The following is a 19,724-nucleotide window of genomic DNA, read 5'->3' on the forward strand; positions in this document are numbered from 1 at the left end:
CTCAGTAGACTGATGGTTCATAACCTACAGCTGGTCTTCCATGGCTAATCCTCTTAGTGGCAAAAAGACATTTCTTCCAGTTTTCACAACTAACACACTCATGGAACAATAGGCCTATAGATGTAACTAAAACAACAAAAATAATAAACCTAACCACAAAGACTGTAATTTTATCCCATACTTTCTAATAAATTCTAGTCATTGAAATTTTGCTAAAATAAGCCTTTCACTTTCACATAACCTCGCTTATCTGAATCTACTTTGCTTTAAAAATACTAAATAATAAGCTTACAGAACCTTACCCTTACTAAAACTGTGCACTCGGAACACTGGAAATCATCATTGATTTCTCTCTTGCCTGCCCACTCCTCCCGTTCTAATCAATCCTGAAGACTTAAACACTTCTGAACACTTAAAATACATGGGCTTCCCTGGTGGTTTAGACGGGGAAGACTGTGCCCGCAATGCGGGAGACTCAGTTTCGACCCCTGGCTCGGGAAGACCCCCTGGAGAAGGGAATGACAACCCACTCCAGTGTTCTTGCCTTGAGAATTCCATGGATAGAGGAGCCTGCAGGGCTAGAGTTCATGGGGTCGCAAAGAGTCAAACACAACTGAGCGACTAACAGTATCATTCTCTATCAAACACACACATACATACACACACGCTTCTCCGCAGTTACCACGGTATTACCTAAATGCATGCCACTAGCATCTTTAATTACGATCTCCCTGTCTACAGGGCTTCCCTGGTGGCTCAGCTGGTACAGAATCTGCCTGCAATGTGGGAAATCGCAGGAACCTGGGTTCCATCCCTGGTTTGGGAAGATCCCCTGGAGAAGGGAATGGCTACCCACTCCAGTACTCTGGCCTGGGTCACAAAGAGTCAGACACAACTGAGCAACTTTCACTTTCCCTACCTATAGGATAGCTCTCCTCTAATCCATCATCCACTGAGAGCATTGCAATCTTTTAAAAACACAAGTCTGACTACACCCCTACCCTTGAAAAAGTCAATGAGTCTAAATAGCCCAGCTGGATCTGGTTCCCACCTCCCTTCACAGCCTTATATACTCCAGACGTTATGCGTTTTGTTCAGTTCCTCAAATGGTTTGTTGCCTCCATGCATATCATCAGCTCCAAACACTCCCCACTCCCATTCTAACTTATACTTCAGGTCTTCACTTCTCTTTCTGAAAAGATTTCCCTAACCCTATGGTAGAATACATGTTTCTGTTAAACATTTCCATGGCACTACATCTGTCATAGCACTGAGAACTGTTTATTTATTTATTTTGAGAACTCTTTTAATTTTCATTATTTACTGAGTTTGACCAGGACAGGAAGCTTCTCTGTTCCACTGTGTTCCTTGAGCCTGATTTCTTGAGCAGTGTCTAAAAGGTGAAGGCAGTAAAGATTTGCATGCATTTCTGAGAGCAGGAGTGGGTGCCAATCCAAGCTCTGCTATTCACTAGCTGTATGATTTAGGCAATTTAACTAACTTTAAAGTTCCTGACATGTTCATGTTCATTCTCTCTCAATCAGAATCTTGGGGTGGGGGTGGGGGGCAGGGATCTGTTTAATAAGCCCTCCAGGTGATTCTTACATGCCCTAAAGTTTGAGAAGCACTGGCCTAGAGCAAAGTGGCTGTATTTTTTTTTTTTTTTTGAGTCTTCCTACTCCTTGGAAGGAAAGTTATGACCAACCTAGATAGCATATTAAAAAGCAGAGACATTACTTTGCCAACAAAGGTCTGTCTGGTCAAGGCTATGGTTTTTCCAGTGGTCATGTATGGATGTGAGAGTTGGACTGTGAAGAAAGCTGAGCGCCAAAAAATTGATGCTTTTGAACTACGATGTTGGAGAAGACTCCTGAGAGTCCCTTGGACTGCAAGGAGATCCAACCAGTCCATCCTGAAGGAGATAAGTCCTGGGTGTTCATTGGAAGGACTGATGCTGAAGCTGAAACTCTAATACTTTGGCCACCTCATGCAAAGAGCTGACTCATTGGAAAAGACCCTGATGCTGGGAGGGATTGGGGGCAGGAGGAGAAGGGGACGACAGAGGATGAGATGGCTGGATGGCATCACCGACTCGATGGGCATGAGTTTGAGTAAACTCCGGGAGTTTGTGATGGACAGGGAGGCCTGGCGTGCTGTGATTCATGGGGTAGCAAAGAGTTGGACACAACTGAGCGACTGAACTGAACTGAACTAAACTTTGTTTACTTTTCACTCTATAGTATAGCACCTGGCACCTAGAAAGGGCTCAATGCATGTGAAATAAATACATCCAAACCACCAGCAAGCTATTGCATATTAAGAGCTATTTATTCCTGCCACAAATATTTACTGAAGACCAACTATATCTAGGTATTGTACTAGATTCAACAATACAGAAATAAAAAGTGAAGTGTTAATCACTCAGTCGTGTCTGACTCTTTGCGACCCCATGGACTGTAGCCCCCTCGTCTTCTCTGTCCATGGGATTCTCCAGGCAAGAATACTGGAGTGGGTAGCCATTCCATTTTCAGGGGATCTTCCCGGCCCAGGGATTCAACCTGGGTCTGCTGCACCACAGTCAGATTCTTCACTGTCTGAACAACCAGGGGACCCCAGGGAGATGCAAATTAATAGTCTCTTTTAGGAAGGAGCTCTCAGTGTCTAGTGGAAGAGTTTCCAAAATGGTGTGTGCAGACTCCCAAGTGATGCACAAAATGCACCACTTTCTGGGCTCCAGAAAGAAATTAGTACAACTTCTATTTCTACTCTTTTTTTATTTCATCTTTTTAAAGCATCTATTTGGTCAGTGTTTTATAATGTACATAATATACAGAGTAGTGTTCATGTATATTATGTATAAATAAAAGTATGTAAATTGGGGATTTGTGCTCCAAAAATTTATCAAAAGTATTGGGAAATCACTAGTCTAGTGACTATTAGGTCATTTAGGTCAGCTCTGTCCAGTAGAAATATAATAAGAGTAACATAAAAAATTTTTATTGTTCTAGCAGTCACATTAAAAAGACAGTGCTCTGTGATGACTTAAATGGGAAAGAAATTTAAAAAAAGGGGATGTATAATATGTATGTATAGCTTATTCACTTTGCTATACAGTAGTAACTAGCACATTGTAAAGCAACTATACTCCAATTACAATTAATTTTTAAAAAGTAAAAAAAACTAATTCAATTTGTAATTTAATATTTTTTATCTAACATAAGCAAAATTTGTCATGTTAAATATGTAATCAATGTAAAAAAAGATTGTGTACATATATATAGATATCGATATAGATACTAAGTCTTTGAAATCTGGTACATGTTTTGTATTATTAGCACATCTCAACTGAATTAAAAATTCAATTTCTCCTGTCATACTGGTCACATCTCAAGTGCTCTATAGCTTCATGTGGGGCTTCCCAGGTGGTGCAGTGATGAAGAATTTGCCTGCCAATGGAGGAGACGCAGGTTTGATCCCCGCATTGGGAAATCCCCTGGAAAGGGCAACCCACTCCACTATTCTTGCCGGAGAATCCCATGGACAGAGGAGCATGGCAGGCTGCAGTCCTGTGGGGTCTTTGTGGGGTCACAGAGAGTTGGTCACGACTGAGTAACTGAGCACACACACAGAGCTTCATGAAGCTAGTGGTTATCTTATGAAACAGCACAGATCTAGATTATGGATTTGAATCCCTGCTCTGCCACCTACTAGCTGTGTGATCTTGGCAAATTCCCTAACCTGTCTTAGTCTTAATTTCCTTGTCCATAAAATAGAGAGGATCCCTGACTTCTCCAACTGTTGTGATGATTCAAATAGACAGTCATGGAAGGCACAAGCCCAGGGCTTGCCTGGCTCCTCATGGGTGGCAGTAAGAGGAGTGGTTATTATTAGCATTACAATCCAAGGCAAAGTGTCCTATGTGTCAGATGAGAAACACACTTCAGGCACTGCTCAGTTCACATCCCCAGCATCCCATCCATGGGGAGCCGGCCTGACGGACACTCAGTTCCCCTTAAACACATCACCAGACAGCACAATATCCAGCCCTTTCCATCCCATTCCATTTTCAGGAGCTGAGCATGATGAACAAGAAGTCGGAAGTGACTCAGCAGGATAGCACTTAACGCCTAAAAAAGCAAGCAGGACATCAGAATGCATAAGCAGGAATAGAATGTGCAGGAAGTGGGAGGTGATCTTCCCTTTCTTCCAAGAACTGGCTCCCCTCATGAGTTGTCTGAGGAGGCTATGCGACTTTGGGCACTTAACATTTCTGAGCTTTAGTTTCTTCATCTGTTTTGAAGTAGAAAATAATACCTACCTCGAAGAGATATTGAGAGCATTAAATAGGGCCATGTATTAACATATGGGAGACCAAGCACAGTGCCTGACACAGATGAGCCACTCAATCAGGCAGCTTCCTTCCCACTTCTATGTTTTGGTTACTGATCAATTTTCTTCCCCTGGTGTCTCCATTTCCACTGCTCTTCAAAGAAATGGGGCATGGTAAGAAGCTGGGACTAAGTAAGGCCAGACAAATCCAAGTTCATGTGTTGTCCAGGCCCCCTGAAGCCTTGGGCCTTTTCCCCCCAGAGCCAGGCTCCTACTCAAGTCAACAACATAGCTTAAACCCCACGAGAGCTCCTGCTCCCTTTGCACGAATCTGAGAACTTTGTCCTCATCTTACCCATCTCCGTCTTTTAGGCCTGAGGTGAGATGTTCATCCCCACTCCAAACCTGAGGACCATACCTTAGCCCTGACTCATGTCCTTGGCTCAGAGAACCAGGCAATGTCCAATACTTTTCTACTTCCCAGGTTACTAAGTGATGAACATTTTATCTTAAAATTAGTTTTATTAAAAAGTTTTAAACTATGTGTAAAATTGCTATGTTTAACAGTTGTAGGTGCTTTTGTCATTCTGACTTCTTAAATCAGTAAATGAAAGTATAACTCACAAGCACTGGACATACAATAAAATAAAGCATATTTCATAATGTTGTATAGGAAATGTTCTATGGATTCATTTTTCAGCTTGGACTCCAAATGTGACGAGATACTTTTCACCAAAAGGACAACAATGAGCCTTATACAAAACTTTCACCTTCCCACTCCCAAGATATCAAGCTGCAGAGATCAGCCTCCAGAATAGAATAAAAGTTGTTCTCCCTAAAAGCCTTAACTGAGCTTTCCTGATGGCTCAATAGTAAAGAATCCACTTGCAATGCAGGAGATGCAGATTTGATCCCTGGTTTGGGAAGATCCCGTGGAGAAGAAAATGGCAACCTACTCCAGTTTTCTTGTCTGGGAAATCCTATGGACAGGGGAGCCTGGCAGGTTGCAAAGAGTTGGACACGACTTAGTGACTAAACAACAACAAAAAACCCTTAAAGACAGTGGTCCCAAGTTAGAAAGAGAGCTGCAGCCTTAAATACCCATTCCTAGAATAGCAGGTGAAGCCAAGTTTTTCAAGAACCACACTGAGCACTGTGTAGGCAAAGACGAAGATGATTTCCAGGCCTTGCTGCAAATTGGAATCACCTGGGGATCTCTAAAAATTACTGATGCCTGGCTTCAGTGGCGTAGTAGTAAATGTTTACCACTCAGGTCTTGAGAAAGGAAGAGGGGGAAAAAAGTGATTTTTTTAACACATTTCCGTGGAATAAAAACTTCCACCCTGGTTGGTTTCAAGCTACTAATATGATTTTGCTGAAGGTGGACCTGTGAAGAGAGCCTCCTAAGGCACGTGGCAGCTGACCACTGCCTGGTGTTCACTCTCATTTAACCAATATGGTATCTGGCCTGGGTATCATATTTTTAAAAGCTTCCCAGGAGATTTTAATGTGTGTGCAGCAAGGTTAAAACCACTGGGCTAAGGGGCCCCATAATAAAGACCCAGAGGCAAGAAACAGGCCACTTGACTGTCTTTCAGTAAAAAATGTAACTGACAACTCGATTGTAATATTTGCCTCCTTGTGTCAGTACATTTTCTTCCTCTAGGCAATGCTCCACAGGAAACTAAATCATTGGCAGAAGGTCACTCAGTGGGCATGGTCTCAGAGCACAGAGTGTTGTGGAGGGGAGGCTGGTGGGACCTCTGGCTGGTGGCCATCTAAGGGCCAAGGTTCTTTCACCAATGTTCTTGTCTGACTGGAGATTCCTGGTGGTGCTGGAAACACTGAAATTCTCCCTACACGACCCCCCTCCAGGGATGTCACAAGTCTTCTATTAAAACCATCTTTATTCTGACTGGGTGGCAAGCACTTGATTTGCTTAATTCTTAATTGTTCCACTTTCAGCTGTGCTGACTGAACCCTAGTCATTTCGGTTGAAGTGTACCTAACTCTCCACAGGAGAGGTGAGGCAGGATTGGTGTTTTCTTCTAGAGATAGCTGACTGGGCCCCAATGGCTTCCCATAGCCCCTTCTGCTTATTTCCGTCATGGCGCTTATCACACAGCGTTACAGATGTTTACTTGTCTGATGCTCTGGGAGCTCCCTAAGGGCGGAGACTGTGTTCCTATTTTTCTCCACATCCCCAGTGCCCAGAGTTGGTTCTTAAGCTGAAGTGAAATGAACTCATCCATCACATTATGGAGTATTTTTTATCTTATTTTTAAAAAACACAAATAGAGTCTTGTTTTAAAATTTTCAGTTTTCTACTTCAGAAAATTCTCCCTTAACCCTCTCCTTGGAGGTCACCACTATTCTCAGTTAAGTGCGCATGCCAACTAGACTATTTTATGGACATTTACACACACACACACACACACACAATTAGAAATATATGGTTTTATTTTTGTGTGTTTTAAAAATACATGCTGGGCTTCCCTGCTGGCTCAGTGGTAAAGAATCTGCCTGCCAATGCAGGAGACATGGGTTCGATCCGTGGGTCAGGAAGATCCCCTGCAGAAGGAAATGGTCAACCCACTCCTGTATTCTTGCCTGAAAAATCCCGTGGACAGAGGAGTCTGGTGGGCCACAGTCCAAGGGGTAACAAAGAGTCGGACATAACAACACAGGTGGATAGAGCACTGACAAGGTCTGCTATGGAGCAGGGGTGCCTTACTTTATTATCTCATTCCCCATTTAAGTTGTTACCTTTTTTATCTTCTGTAAACAAGGCCTCCACAAGTGTTCCCATTCATGCTGCTTACACACATGCAAATATTTCTTTGGGATAGATGCCTACAAGTAGGCCCATCCATCACACAATGTTTCTATTTTTACTTTCGCAGGTGAGAGAAAGCCTACTGTGATCCACTCTGAATGCCAGGCTGCCAGAGTGTGAATGTCCTCTCTACCATATCTTTCAATCTGCCCTTTCAGGAATTTTCCCATGATTGAAGTGATGGGGGCATCTAATGACTTTCCTAGAGCGCTGGTTGGGATTCCTGTGGCTTCACCTTTTTCCTCCACAGACATCCCTATGACTTTACTCTTGTCTTCTGCCTATAAAACCTATTGCTTCTGGTATATTTAAGATTGTAAGTTGTCCTCTAGTAATAAAAATCAAATTTTGGAGCAGATGCTTCTATTTGGTCTGATACTGCTCCTCTATTTACCTGCCTAGGCAGGCCATCATTTCCAAATAAAGAGCACTTGTTTACAACCTGAGACAGCATCTGGGCAATCCTTTTTATACAGTATCTAGCACAAAGTCACACTTAGGACTTAATAAAAATTTTCAATTCCAAAAACCAATTTAAATTTTTACTTTTTATATCCATTATTGATCTGTAGTGTACATGCAATAAATATTTTAACTTCAATGAATTTTGGCAAACATACATAGTGACACTATGTAATCACTACTCCAATCAAAATACAGAACATTTCTATCTTTGTCCCTTTCCAGTCAATCCTTCCACCCTTGACCCAAGAAAACACTTTTTTTTTTTTGCTTCTCATCCGTATAGATTAGTTTTGCCTGTTCTACAATTTCATATAAATTGCATTATACAGAACTTACTCACATATAAGTATTCTGTCACTCAAAATGTTTTTGAGATTCACCCATGTTGTTGCATGTATGAGTAGATCCTTTTATTATTATTATTATTATTATTATTGAGTAATATTCCATTGCATTGGTGGATCACACAATTTGCTTATCAGTTTATTTCATCAGCTGATGAACTTTGGGGTTATTTCCAGCTTTGGGCAATTATAAACAAAGCTGCTATAAGTTTCTCTGTATAGATTTTTGTGTAGGCATATTTTTTCATTTCTGTTGAGTGAAGACCTAGAAATAGGATTGCTGGATCATAATGTAAGTGTATTTTTACTTTTATAAGACACAGTCAATTATTTTCAAAGTTATTGTAACATTTTACTTTTTCACCAACAAAGAGTGACAGTTCCAGTTGCTCATCCTCACCAACACTTGGGACCATAATCTTCTCAATTTTAGCCTTCTAACGGATGCATGGTGATATCATCTTGTGGTCTTAATTCGTATTTCCCTTCTTACTAATGATGGTAAGCAAGTTTTCATACTCTCATTGGTTATTTGTATGTAACTTTTTTGGTGAAGTGCCCGTTTGAAAAGCTGAGGGTAGATATCCTTTATGTACTCTGTATACAAGTCTTTTGTTGTATATATGTATTGTGAATATTTTACCCCAGTCTACAGATTTCCTTTCAACTTTTCTTAACAGTGTTTTTGATGAATAGTAGTTTTAAATTTTGATAAAGTTCAGTTCATCCATTTTTTCTTGTATGGTTTGGGTTTTGGCATCCTGTCTGGATGCTAAAAATCTTAAGATTTTTGCCTACCTTAATGTCGTAGGATTTTTTTCTTATATTTTTATCATTTACATTTAAGTCTATGATTCACTTTAGAGTTTATTTTTGCATGTGATGTGAGGTAAAGGTCAAGGGTTTTGGGGGGAGTGGTCCCCCTTCTTTGGATATTTGGTCGTTCTAGCATCACTTGTTGAAAAGATTATCTTTTCTCCATTGAATTACCTTAGTACCTTTGTTAAAAGATAATTTTACCAACTATGTGTAGGTCTATTTCTGGAAACTCTATTTCACAGAACTGTGTGTCTGTCCTTATGCCAATACCATATTGTCTTGATTAATATGGATTTAAATTTACATCTTGAAATCAGGTAATTTAAATCTTCCAATTTGGTTCTCTTTTTCCAAAATTATTTTGTTTATTCTCAGACATTTGCATGTTCACATAGATTTTGAAATCACCTTGTCAGATTCTAGCAAAAAAAAGAAAAAGAGCCTTCAAGTATTTTGATTGGTATTTCATTGAGTTCATAGATCAATTTGAGGAAAATTGACATCTTAACAACACTGAGTCTTCCAACTCATGAACACAGTATATCTCTTTGTTTATTTAGGTTTTCTTTAATTTTCCCAACCAATGTTTTATACTTCTCAGTGTATAGGTCATTAACATATTATTTTAAATTTATCTGGTAGTATTTCAACATTTTCAGTATTATTGTAAATGGCACTGGTTTTTTAATTTCATTTTCCACTGGTTCATTTCTGCTATATAGAAACATAACTGATTTTTTATAGTGACTTTGTAGTCTTTGGCCTTGCTAAATTCATTTATTAGTTGTAGTAGATTTTTGTTCTAGATCCTTGAAGATTCTCTAATCTTATTAATCTACAAATAAAAACAGTTTTATCTCTTCCTTTCTAATATGTCAGCCTTTTGTTTATTTTTCTTGCCTTATTGTACTAGCAAGGACCTCCAATTAACTGTTTAATAGAAGTTGTGAGAATAAAATTCCTTGTCTTGTTCTCAGTCTTAGGAAGCAATCTTCTAACATTCAGTCTTTCAACATTAAGTATGATGCTATAAGTAGGTTTTCTAATAGATGCTCTTTGTCAAGTCCAAGAAGTTTCCCTCTAGTTTTAACCAGTGAGTAATTTTAATTTCATTGTTTACATTTCACCATGCTTAAAGATGTCAGAACTCTAGGTCTTGGTTCTGTTTTCTCTGATAGTATTGTGTAGAAAGTATGGTTTTGGAATCAAATAGATTTGAACTCTGCCGCTTTCCAGCTATATGACCTTATTTAAGTTTTCTATCTTCATCTCCATCTCCTCACTTGTATAACAAAGATGGCTGATTAATTTTCCAAGTTTATTATGAATGATGTTTGGTTTCTTTGCATATATCTGGCACAAAGTAGACACTCAAAAACTTTATTACCCTCTTATCCCCTTGCCTTCCTTTAGTTATATACTTTTGACTTTATAATGACATTTATGATGTCTACCTATATTTCACAGTAGGGTTTTTACAAATGAGTATTGGTCACAGAGGAAGGTCAAGATCTCATCAGTGAATGACAATTTCATGGTTCACCGTAACATGTGACATCAAATCAGGTGCTTCCTTCTGCTGACTGCAAAGTTCATAATTATTCCCAAGCTAAGACTTTCTGGGATTAACATGTTGTCCCAACCACTACAAAGAGAAATGCACTGTTGCAAATGCTTACCTAATTATATCATGTTCACTTCTTTTAATAGAATATCCAGAAAGGATGATTCACAAGTCTTGGCTCCAATTCAGATATACAGAGAAACTTTATTGTTAGTCCATACACATGCCTTTCTGGCCTGGAATTCTCCTGCTGTGCAGCCCAAGGATACTAGGGCAAAAAGTGTTATAACTCCCAGAGCTGTGATTCCAAATGCCAGTCCCAGAACAAATGCCTGATGAAGTGTTTCACACAGACCTCTGTAGAACAAGAGGTACAAGGCTGATTTGTGAGTTCTTCATAGAATTAAATGTACTGTTCCTTGTTCTGATATTCCCTCTCTCCTGTCTTTTTGGTGTGAAAAGGATGATAGCTATTTATTATCCTTATTTGTTGTTTTATGATGATAGTTGTTTATTATCCTTATTTGGTAAAATAAGTTAGCAAAATTATCTTAATCTATTGCACACCACCAATTAAAAACATAAGTTACTGGTCTGCCTGAGAAATAGCAGAGTATATTTCCCAGGAGAATCTCAGTATGCCTAGATTGTGTCATGATAACAGATTATATATCACCATTATTACTCAGGGAAACTACAGACTTGCTTGGAGTCACTTAGAATTCCAACCACTATCCTCTAACCAGGAGTGTCCACCCCAGTGACAAAACTGGGAGGGACTGGATACAGAGGGCCTATGATGCTCTACTGGATTGAGGTCAGCCTTGCCTGACCTGAAAAAAGTGTAACTGTCAATTTTGTGTCTCTAAACAGGTAGATATATTGGATAAGTTGAAAAAAAAAAAAAGAACAAATGTCAAGAGAAAGGGCCCACAATGACATGTTGACTACTTGGGGGGAACCCAGAGTTCATGGGGAGCCTACTATAAGGCAGGAAGAAGAATCACGAGTAAGAAGAAGCTCAGCCAACTTGACTGAGGCTTAACCTTATAAGCCTCTGTTTCCATAGCTGCTAAGTGGAAATGATCACCCTGCCTTGTCTCTCTGGAGTGTTTGCTTGTGGATTGAATGATAATGGATAGGAGAGTGCTTTGCAAACTACAACGTCCCAGACAAATTTAAGAAATGACTCTCTCTTACTTTGTTGACAATTGAAAAGGCAATATTTCTAGACATATGACATAGCTCCAAGCAAACGCTTTACTGAGAAGAGATGATGGAAATGTACATGGCCTATAGGCTAAATACTGTCAAAACATGTTATCACCAAATAAATCTGGACAATCGTATTTTTAACGCCATGCTTGCAATCCTAGTAACTAGACAGAGAGGCTCAGCTCTGGTGAGTGCTGGATGCAAATCAGGATCTGGGGCTCACAAGAAAACACCAGGGTCTCTGTCAGCTGCCTATGCCTCCATGTTCTGGATAAACTTCTCAGAACACATTTGGGCTACAAAAATATGCTAGTGTAATTTAAGAAGACAGTTTATATGAAGACCTAACCTAGCATGAGCAGATTTTTCAAACAACAATAAATTATTTTAATTGCCCTAAAGTCTGTGCTGTTAGAATATACTCATATCATAGTCAGTTCTTTAATAACAGTTATGATTTATTAAGTGCTACCTATTTAGGGGGACTCTTAAGTTCTTCAATATATTCTCATTTAATGCTCCCAACAGACTTATGAAGAAGGTATTATCAATATCTCCATTTTCAAGATGAGGAAACTCAAGCAAGTACCTTACCCAAGGTCATGACTTAATTAGTGATGGAGATTGGATTTGGACAAGGCGGTCTCTTCCCAGGTTTACCCTATACTACTCTGTTTTTATCTTAAAGAAAGTGAAAGTGAAGTCGCTCAGTCATGTCTGACTCTTTGCGACCCCATGGACACCCGGCTCCTCCGTCCATGGGATTTTCTAGGCAAGAGTACTGGAGTGGGCTGCCATTTCCTTCTCCAGGGAATCTTCCCGACCCAGGGATCAAACCCAGGTCTCCCACATTGTAGGCAGACGCTTTACCATCTGAGCCACCAGCGAAGTACATGTGCTTTATTCCAGACACTGGACCATAAGCTACAGGGATTAACAAAAACAAATCTATGCCCTTGAAAACACTCAACCTGGTAGAGAGGTTGCTGTTCTGTCATTCAGTTGTGTCTGACTCTTTGAGATCCCATGGACTGCAGCACATCAGGCCCCCCTGTACTCTACTATCTCCTGGAGTTTGCTCAAATTCATGTCCAGTGAGTCAGTGATGCCATCCAACCATTATCCTTTGTCACTCCCTTCTCCTCCTACCCTCAATCTTTCCAGTATCAGGGTCTTTTCCAAAGAGTGGCTGTTCGCATCAGGTGGCCAAAGTATTGGAGCTTCAGTTTCAGCAACAGTCCTCCCGGTGAATATTCAGGCTTGATTTCCTTTGGGATTGATTGGTGTGATCTCCTTGCAGTCCAAGGGACTCTCAAGAGTCTTCTCCAACACCACAGTTTGAAAGCATCAATTCTTCGGCACTCAGCCTTCTTTATGGTCCAACTCTCACATCTGTACATAACTACTGGAAAAACCATAGCCTTGACTTGACTCCACAAAACCTTTGTGGAGAAGTGTAAGGACTGCAATAGACATACTTCTCCCTCTCCCCTAATCTGTTTCCTTCCATAGACTCCTTTATCACCATCTAACAAACTATGTATTTGCTTGTTTATTATATGTCTCCTGATAAAACTATAAACTCCATGAGGGCAGGGGTTTTGTTCTATTCACTGCTGTGTCCTAGTATCTAGGGCAATACCTGTCAAGTAAATCTACTTACTAGCTGCTTTCAAGGCATTAGAGTAAAAATTAAATAAAAAATGAACAAGAGATGTCGCAAAATATCATATGACTCTTTCATGATGATCTGCACTGATAAAATCTTTGTAAAGTGAGATGTGCTGAAAGTTTAAGAGAGAAGAAAGAACATCAGCTAGAATATCCTGGTGTTATTCTATGTGTATACCCATATACACTCCAGTCCTCCTGATCTCCTTCATCCCTTCCAATCACATTGAGAGGATTGTCCTTTTCCGTAAGTTGACATAGCTTCACACATTCTGTTCCCTGTCTTACAGGGCCCTTCCGCTGTGTCCCCTTGCCTCTTGCCCTCACTTCCCTTCTGCTTTACCACCTCACTTATATCCTTCAAAACTCATATCAGCTATTGCTTCCTCATTGACGTGACCCCCTTCTGTATTCCCACAGCACCCTCTAAAGTGATTCAGTATTAGAACCATGGTTTTACTTGTTCATGATCCTACACTGAAGGCTCCTCGAGAACTGAGTCCATGCCTTATTCAGTCTGTATTTCCAGAACCAAGCACTGTGCCTGGCATGAGAATAAGATTCATGAAAGACTTTTAATGGCTAATGAAAGAATCAGTCTCTTTGTCTCTCTCTCTCTCTCTCCACACACATACACACACACACATACACCTACACCTTGGTGTGGGGACTACATCCCCTGCTTCCAGTACCCCTTTCTCTAAACTTATGAAAGCTCTCCACATGGAAGTTTCTCAATAAATAAATTCTCAATAATTCTACAACTGTAGAAATATAAAGAATAGGGACTTCCTTAGCTGTCCAGTGGTTGAGACGTCATGCTTCCAGTGCAAGGGGTGCAGCCTCAATCCCCAGTCAAGGAACTAAGATCTCACAAGCCATTAAAAATAAAGATTTCATATGCCATGCGGTGTTGCCAAGAAGATAAAATATATATATTTTCTACATATATATATAAATAAAGAATAATACAGTGAGAGTACTTATACTTGCAATTATAAAACATGTTACAAACCTATACAATACTGCAACGTAGTATGCTAATTGTGCAAGAATAAACAGGCCAATTGATGAAACAGAATAGAAAGCTTCTAACAAAAATATGGATGTATTATTTTGTGAAGATAGTGATTTCCAATCAACTAGAAAATGATAGATCTTTCAGAAAGTGCTGGAACAAAGTGGTTAAAGACCAGGAGTAAAAGTAAAACTTAAATCTCTCCATCATACTATTCACTAAAGTAACTAAAGATGAATTCAATAGTAATAGTAATGTTATTGTTTACTATGTGCAGACCTAAGTAGGCTTCCCAGGTGGCACTAGTGGTGAAGAACCTACCTTCCAGTGCAGAGGACGTAAGTGGTGAAGGTTCGATCCCTGGGTTGGGATGATCCCCTGGAGTAGGAAAGGGGGGATTCCTCTCCACTATTCTTGCTGGAGAATCCCATGGACGGAGGAACATGGCAGGCTGCAGTCCATGGGGTCACAAAGAGTTGGACACAACTGAAGTGACTTAGCACACATGCACACATGTGCCAGACCTGATACTAAGAATGTCACAAGCATTAACTAGTTCAAGCATGATGACAACTCTATGATATTGAAACTGTTGATTTTATTTCTGTTTTCAGGGGAGTAAAATGAGTCTCAAAAGGTTTAAGTTGATCAAGTTCTCATAGTTAATAAGTGAGGAGAGCTGGTATTCAAACCCAGGGCCAGCTAACCCTATAAGCTTTTACTTTTACCAGTACACTGAAAAAGTATGTCTCACTAAAGAAGTGTGAACACTTGAACTGCAGAATTACCACTAATATTTAGGTGTCATATCTCCTTAAACTCTTCTGGTCTGTAACAGTTTCTCAGACTTTTCTTTTCTTGAGCAGCTTGAAGGTTTTGAGGAGTACTGGCAAGTATTTTGTAGAACATCCCTCAATTTGTGTCTGATATTTTTCTCAGAGTTAGACTGGGGCTATGGATTTTTGGTAAGAAGGCCTTAGAGGTAAAGTGTCATTCTCATCACATCATATCAAGGGCAAGTGCTATCAAGATGACATATGACTGTTGATTTTTACTTGGACACCTGGCTGAGGTATGTTTGCCTGACTTCTCCATGGCAAAGTTACTCCCCACCCCTCTTCTGTCATACCATATTCTTTGAGAGCAAATCACCAAGGACAGCCCACACTTAAGGTGGAAGGGGATTGTGTTTCAACATAGCTTCCTGCCTTCCTTAGCAAGGTACCTGACTTCAGAACAGCGTTCACTTTTAGAGCCGCCACCATAAGATTTTTGTGGGCTGGCTGTTGAAATTTTTTGGAAGGTGCCTTTACAAACTATTCAGTTGCAGAGGATCTCATGTGATCCCTCTCAGATTAATAGAGGGGGCGAGAGCCTACTGATGGACAGATTCCCAGGGCTTACTGATGACATGTCCCTGTTCTAGATCAAACTCTCCCCAGCTACCCCCCTTTTATCTTGTGTTTCCCCCTACCCCAACCAATATCTTTATAGTAGGGCTCAGTAAATGTTTATTGCCTGTTGAATTTTTTTAACTTAATGTACTCATTTGCCTAGTTGCAAGGTTCTCCATGGCTTCATTATGCTCACACAAGTCAGCACCTTTAAAAAAAAAATGACATTGATATATAGTCACTTAAATAAATTAATGTACCCATCTCAATGATTCTTTCTGGCTATATACACAAGCTCCCATTCCAAAGCATGTGATTCTAATACTGGAAAATAAAATGCTTTAGGCTTTTTGCTGATACATGTGTTGTAAGCGTTAGATGAAGAGACGTAAAACCATTTTATACAGTACCTGGCATATAGTTTGCACTCAGTAAATATTATTACTCTTATTGAGAAGTTGTTGTTGCTTAGTTGCTAAGTCATGTCCAACTCTTTTGCCACCCCATGAACTACAGCCTGCCAGGCTCCTCTGTCCATAAGATTTCCCAGGCAAGAATACTAGAGTGGGTTACCATTTCCTTCTCCAGGGAATCTTTCCGACCCAGAGATCAAATCCACATCTCCTGCATTGGCAGAAAGACTCTTTACCACTGAGCCATTAGAGAAGCCCTATTGGGAAATACCAGGTCTTTTTTTTTCCCTCAGCATGTATTAAGGTGTGCCATTTGTGCCAGAGATTGCATGAATGTAAAGGTAAAGAGAGAGTAAGGAGATGGGGTGAGAGGCATTTCATGGTTTATTAAACTATGAATACAAGAATGCCACTTCTTACAGGAATAGAAAAAGTGCTAGAGATACAGTGGTAAGTAAAGTATAATAAAATGTGCATCTGAAAGTAGTGTTACAAACTGAGTACACAGAAAAGATGAGCTGGACCTGACTGCATTTTGACTTATTTATTAAAATATACTTAAAGATCATCTATTAAGTGCCAAGTTTCATGTTAGGTGTTGGGGATATAACACTCAATAAGAAAGATTTGGCTCTTGGTGTTGTCAAGTTGACTGTCTACTGTTCACTGTAAACCGATGTAGCAGTTAACAAAGACATAAAGAAGTAAATAGGTAATGACAAAACGTGATAACTACTACCCATATCTAATAGAGAGTTCAAACTCAACTTACCCAAACTGAATTCTTTGTTTTTCCTTAACATGTGTGTTTTCATATAACATGCATGTTCATAGCAGTGCTTTTCACAATGACCAAAAAGTGGAAAAGAATCCAAATGTCCATCAATGGGTGAATGGATAAACCAACTGTGGTATATATATGCAAGGTAATAGCATTCAGCCATAGAAAGAGATGAAGTACCGATCCATGTTACAATGTAAATAAACTTTGAAAACATGCTAAACGTTAGAAGCCAGACCCAAAAGTTCATATATTGTATGATTCTGTTTATATGCAATTTTCAGAATAGGTAAATGCATAGACCCTGAATGAGTATTGGGAGTTGCTGCGGGGAGGCAAAGTGGGGAACAATTGCTTAATGGTACAGGGTTACTTTTGGGGGGTGATAAAATGTTTTAGAAGGTCGAGATGGTAGTTGTATAACATTATGAGTGTGCTAGGTGCCATTTAATTGTTCAGTTCAAAATGGTTCATTTTATGCTATGCGAATTTCATATTTTTAAAAAAAGAATAGTCCTTTTAGAAGGACTGCTATGTCACTGTTAGCTGAAAAGTCAGTATGAGACTTATCATGCAGGGCCTTACAATCAAGCTTCATGGAATGTCACATTGTGTTTAATCAAAAGCCATTTACCATGAAAACCACTGTCTCAAGGACTATAAATATGGACCAGAACTTTCTCAACCTATAAAACAGGAGGTCAGACAATCACTTGAAGGAGCAAAGAATCAGCTCTGGGGGTAATAGACTGTTGCTGTTGTGTGTGCTCAGTTGTGTCTGACTCTTTGCGACCCCAAGGGCTGTAGTCTGCCAGGCTCCTCTGTCGATGGGATTTTTCCAGCAAGAATACTGGAGTGGGTTGCGATTTCCTCCTCTAGGGGATTTTCCTGACCCAGGGATCGAAACCGTGTCTCCTGCAGCTCCTGCATTGAAGGCAGATTCTTTACCCACTGAGCCATTGGGCAAACCCTAATAGATGATGGGGCCTTGGGTGGCCTGATTCTTCCTTCTCATGACAGAGATGGTTTAATCAATAGCCCTTGATGGACCGGGTCTGATTGTTGAGGCTCGCTTGGCGATGGGCACTACCAATCCTTGCTTCAGCACTTTTCTTTCATCTATGTTTTCTTGACTGACAATTTCTCTTTCCTCTGCACTACCTCCCCATTCAATTTGACACATTCTTTAGGACTAGGCTTCCCTTGTGACTCAGCTAGTAAGGAATCCGCCTGCAATGCGGGAGACCTGGGTTCGCTCCCTGGGTTGGGAAGATCCCCGGGAGAAGGGAAAGGCTAACCACTCTAGTATTCTGGCCTAGAGAATTCCATGGACTGTATAGACCATAGGGTCGCAAAGAGTTGGACACAACTGAGCGACCTTCACTTCATTCACTTAGGACTGTTAATACCTTCAATTACACAGTGGAGTCACCCTTCTCCTTCAGGTAACTATGCATATGTCTAATCCCACCCATTGTCTTATTTAAGGTTCAAGTTGTGTGTGTGTGTGTGTGTGTGTGTGTGTGTGTGTGTGTGTGTGTGTTAATGGGCACCTCATTTATAGCTTCATGTAGCCACAATACTCCCAAAGTAACCCAAGGGGCTGGGTAATTCTCAGTTCAATGGTTCTCAATTAGGGCTAGAGGTGAGGGTACCATGGGAGAGGAAAGAGTCGAGAATAAAAATCACCTAGGGAATTTTTCTGAACTGTGCATGGTTGACTCCTTACTCCACTGCCACCTCTGATAAACTAGAGGGTTGGAGTGGCTGGAGAGGACAAGTCTGAGCGTTTTGGATAAACTGCAGAGGAGATTCTAAAAATCTCATCCTCCTCCAAAATACTTGTGAGAACTTTCATATACCTCAAGTGAGCCACTGACTGTGGCTGGAAACTTGAAACACACAGACCCTTGTGTCAAAGGAACTATGCCTTTTGGGCCCCTAGTGGTCCAGTGGTTAAGAATCCACCTTGCAATGTAGGGTGTGCAGTGTCAGTCCCTGGTTGGGAAACTGGGATTCCACATGCTGCAGAGCAATTGAGCCTGTGGGCTCAAGATCCCACGCTCCACAACTAGAGAGTCCATGTGCCACAACAAAAATCGTGTGTGCTGCAACTAAGACCCAATGCAGCCAAATTAATATTTTTTTAAGAAAAGGAACTGAGGCTTTAATCCATGAATCTGGAGCCCAGCTTCCTTTGAAAATACAGGGCCATCCCACAAAACTTCCTTGGATACTTCTCCATCAGCCAGGTCTTTGCCACTATTTTTGTTTCAGAACCACCCACCTAGTTGAGGCTTTCTTTCTCAGGAAAGGCATTTACCCAGCAGAGTTCTCACCCACCAGAAAGTGGTAAAGATGAGGACTGGAGGAAGTGAGAGCTGCAAGGCAAAAAGAATATCTGTCCCCTGATGACTGATTTCCCCCTCACCCCCTGTAATTATTTCTTTGCAGCAGGAAAGACTGACTAAATGGTTTTAGAAAGTGAAGGATGGAGAATGAGAGCACAATCACACTTGTGGTGTAGAGAATAAAAAGACAGTTGTCTTGTGGTGATAGAGAATAAAAAGACAGGTTGAATCTCCTTTACAAGTGGTCAAATACCCCAACTCACTTGGAATTAAAATTAGTGAGATAAGCAGAAGGCAAAGCCCACTTTGGGTTGTTCCAATTGCAGAGGGTGGTACTGATTGGAGTGGAGATGACTCTTTTCCATGGGAGATTTGGAGGATATGCGCAAATACAAGAAGCCAGTATAACTGCTGGCGTTCTAACAGCATCAAGTTGCCCACTTGATTTTTTGCAATAGACAACAGTAATTTATGAGTGGCTTTTAGCAGTGGAATTTTGTCTATCAGGATGTCAATAAGCTCCT

Source organism: Cervus canadensis, chromosome 1, assembly GCF_019320065.1.
Source record: "Cervus canadensis isolate Bull #8, Minnesota chromosome 1, ASM1932006v1, whole genome shotgun sequence".
Lineage (NCBI taxonomy): Eukaryota > Metazoa > Chordata > Mammalia > Artiodactyla > Cervidae > Cervus > Cervus canadensis.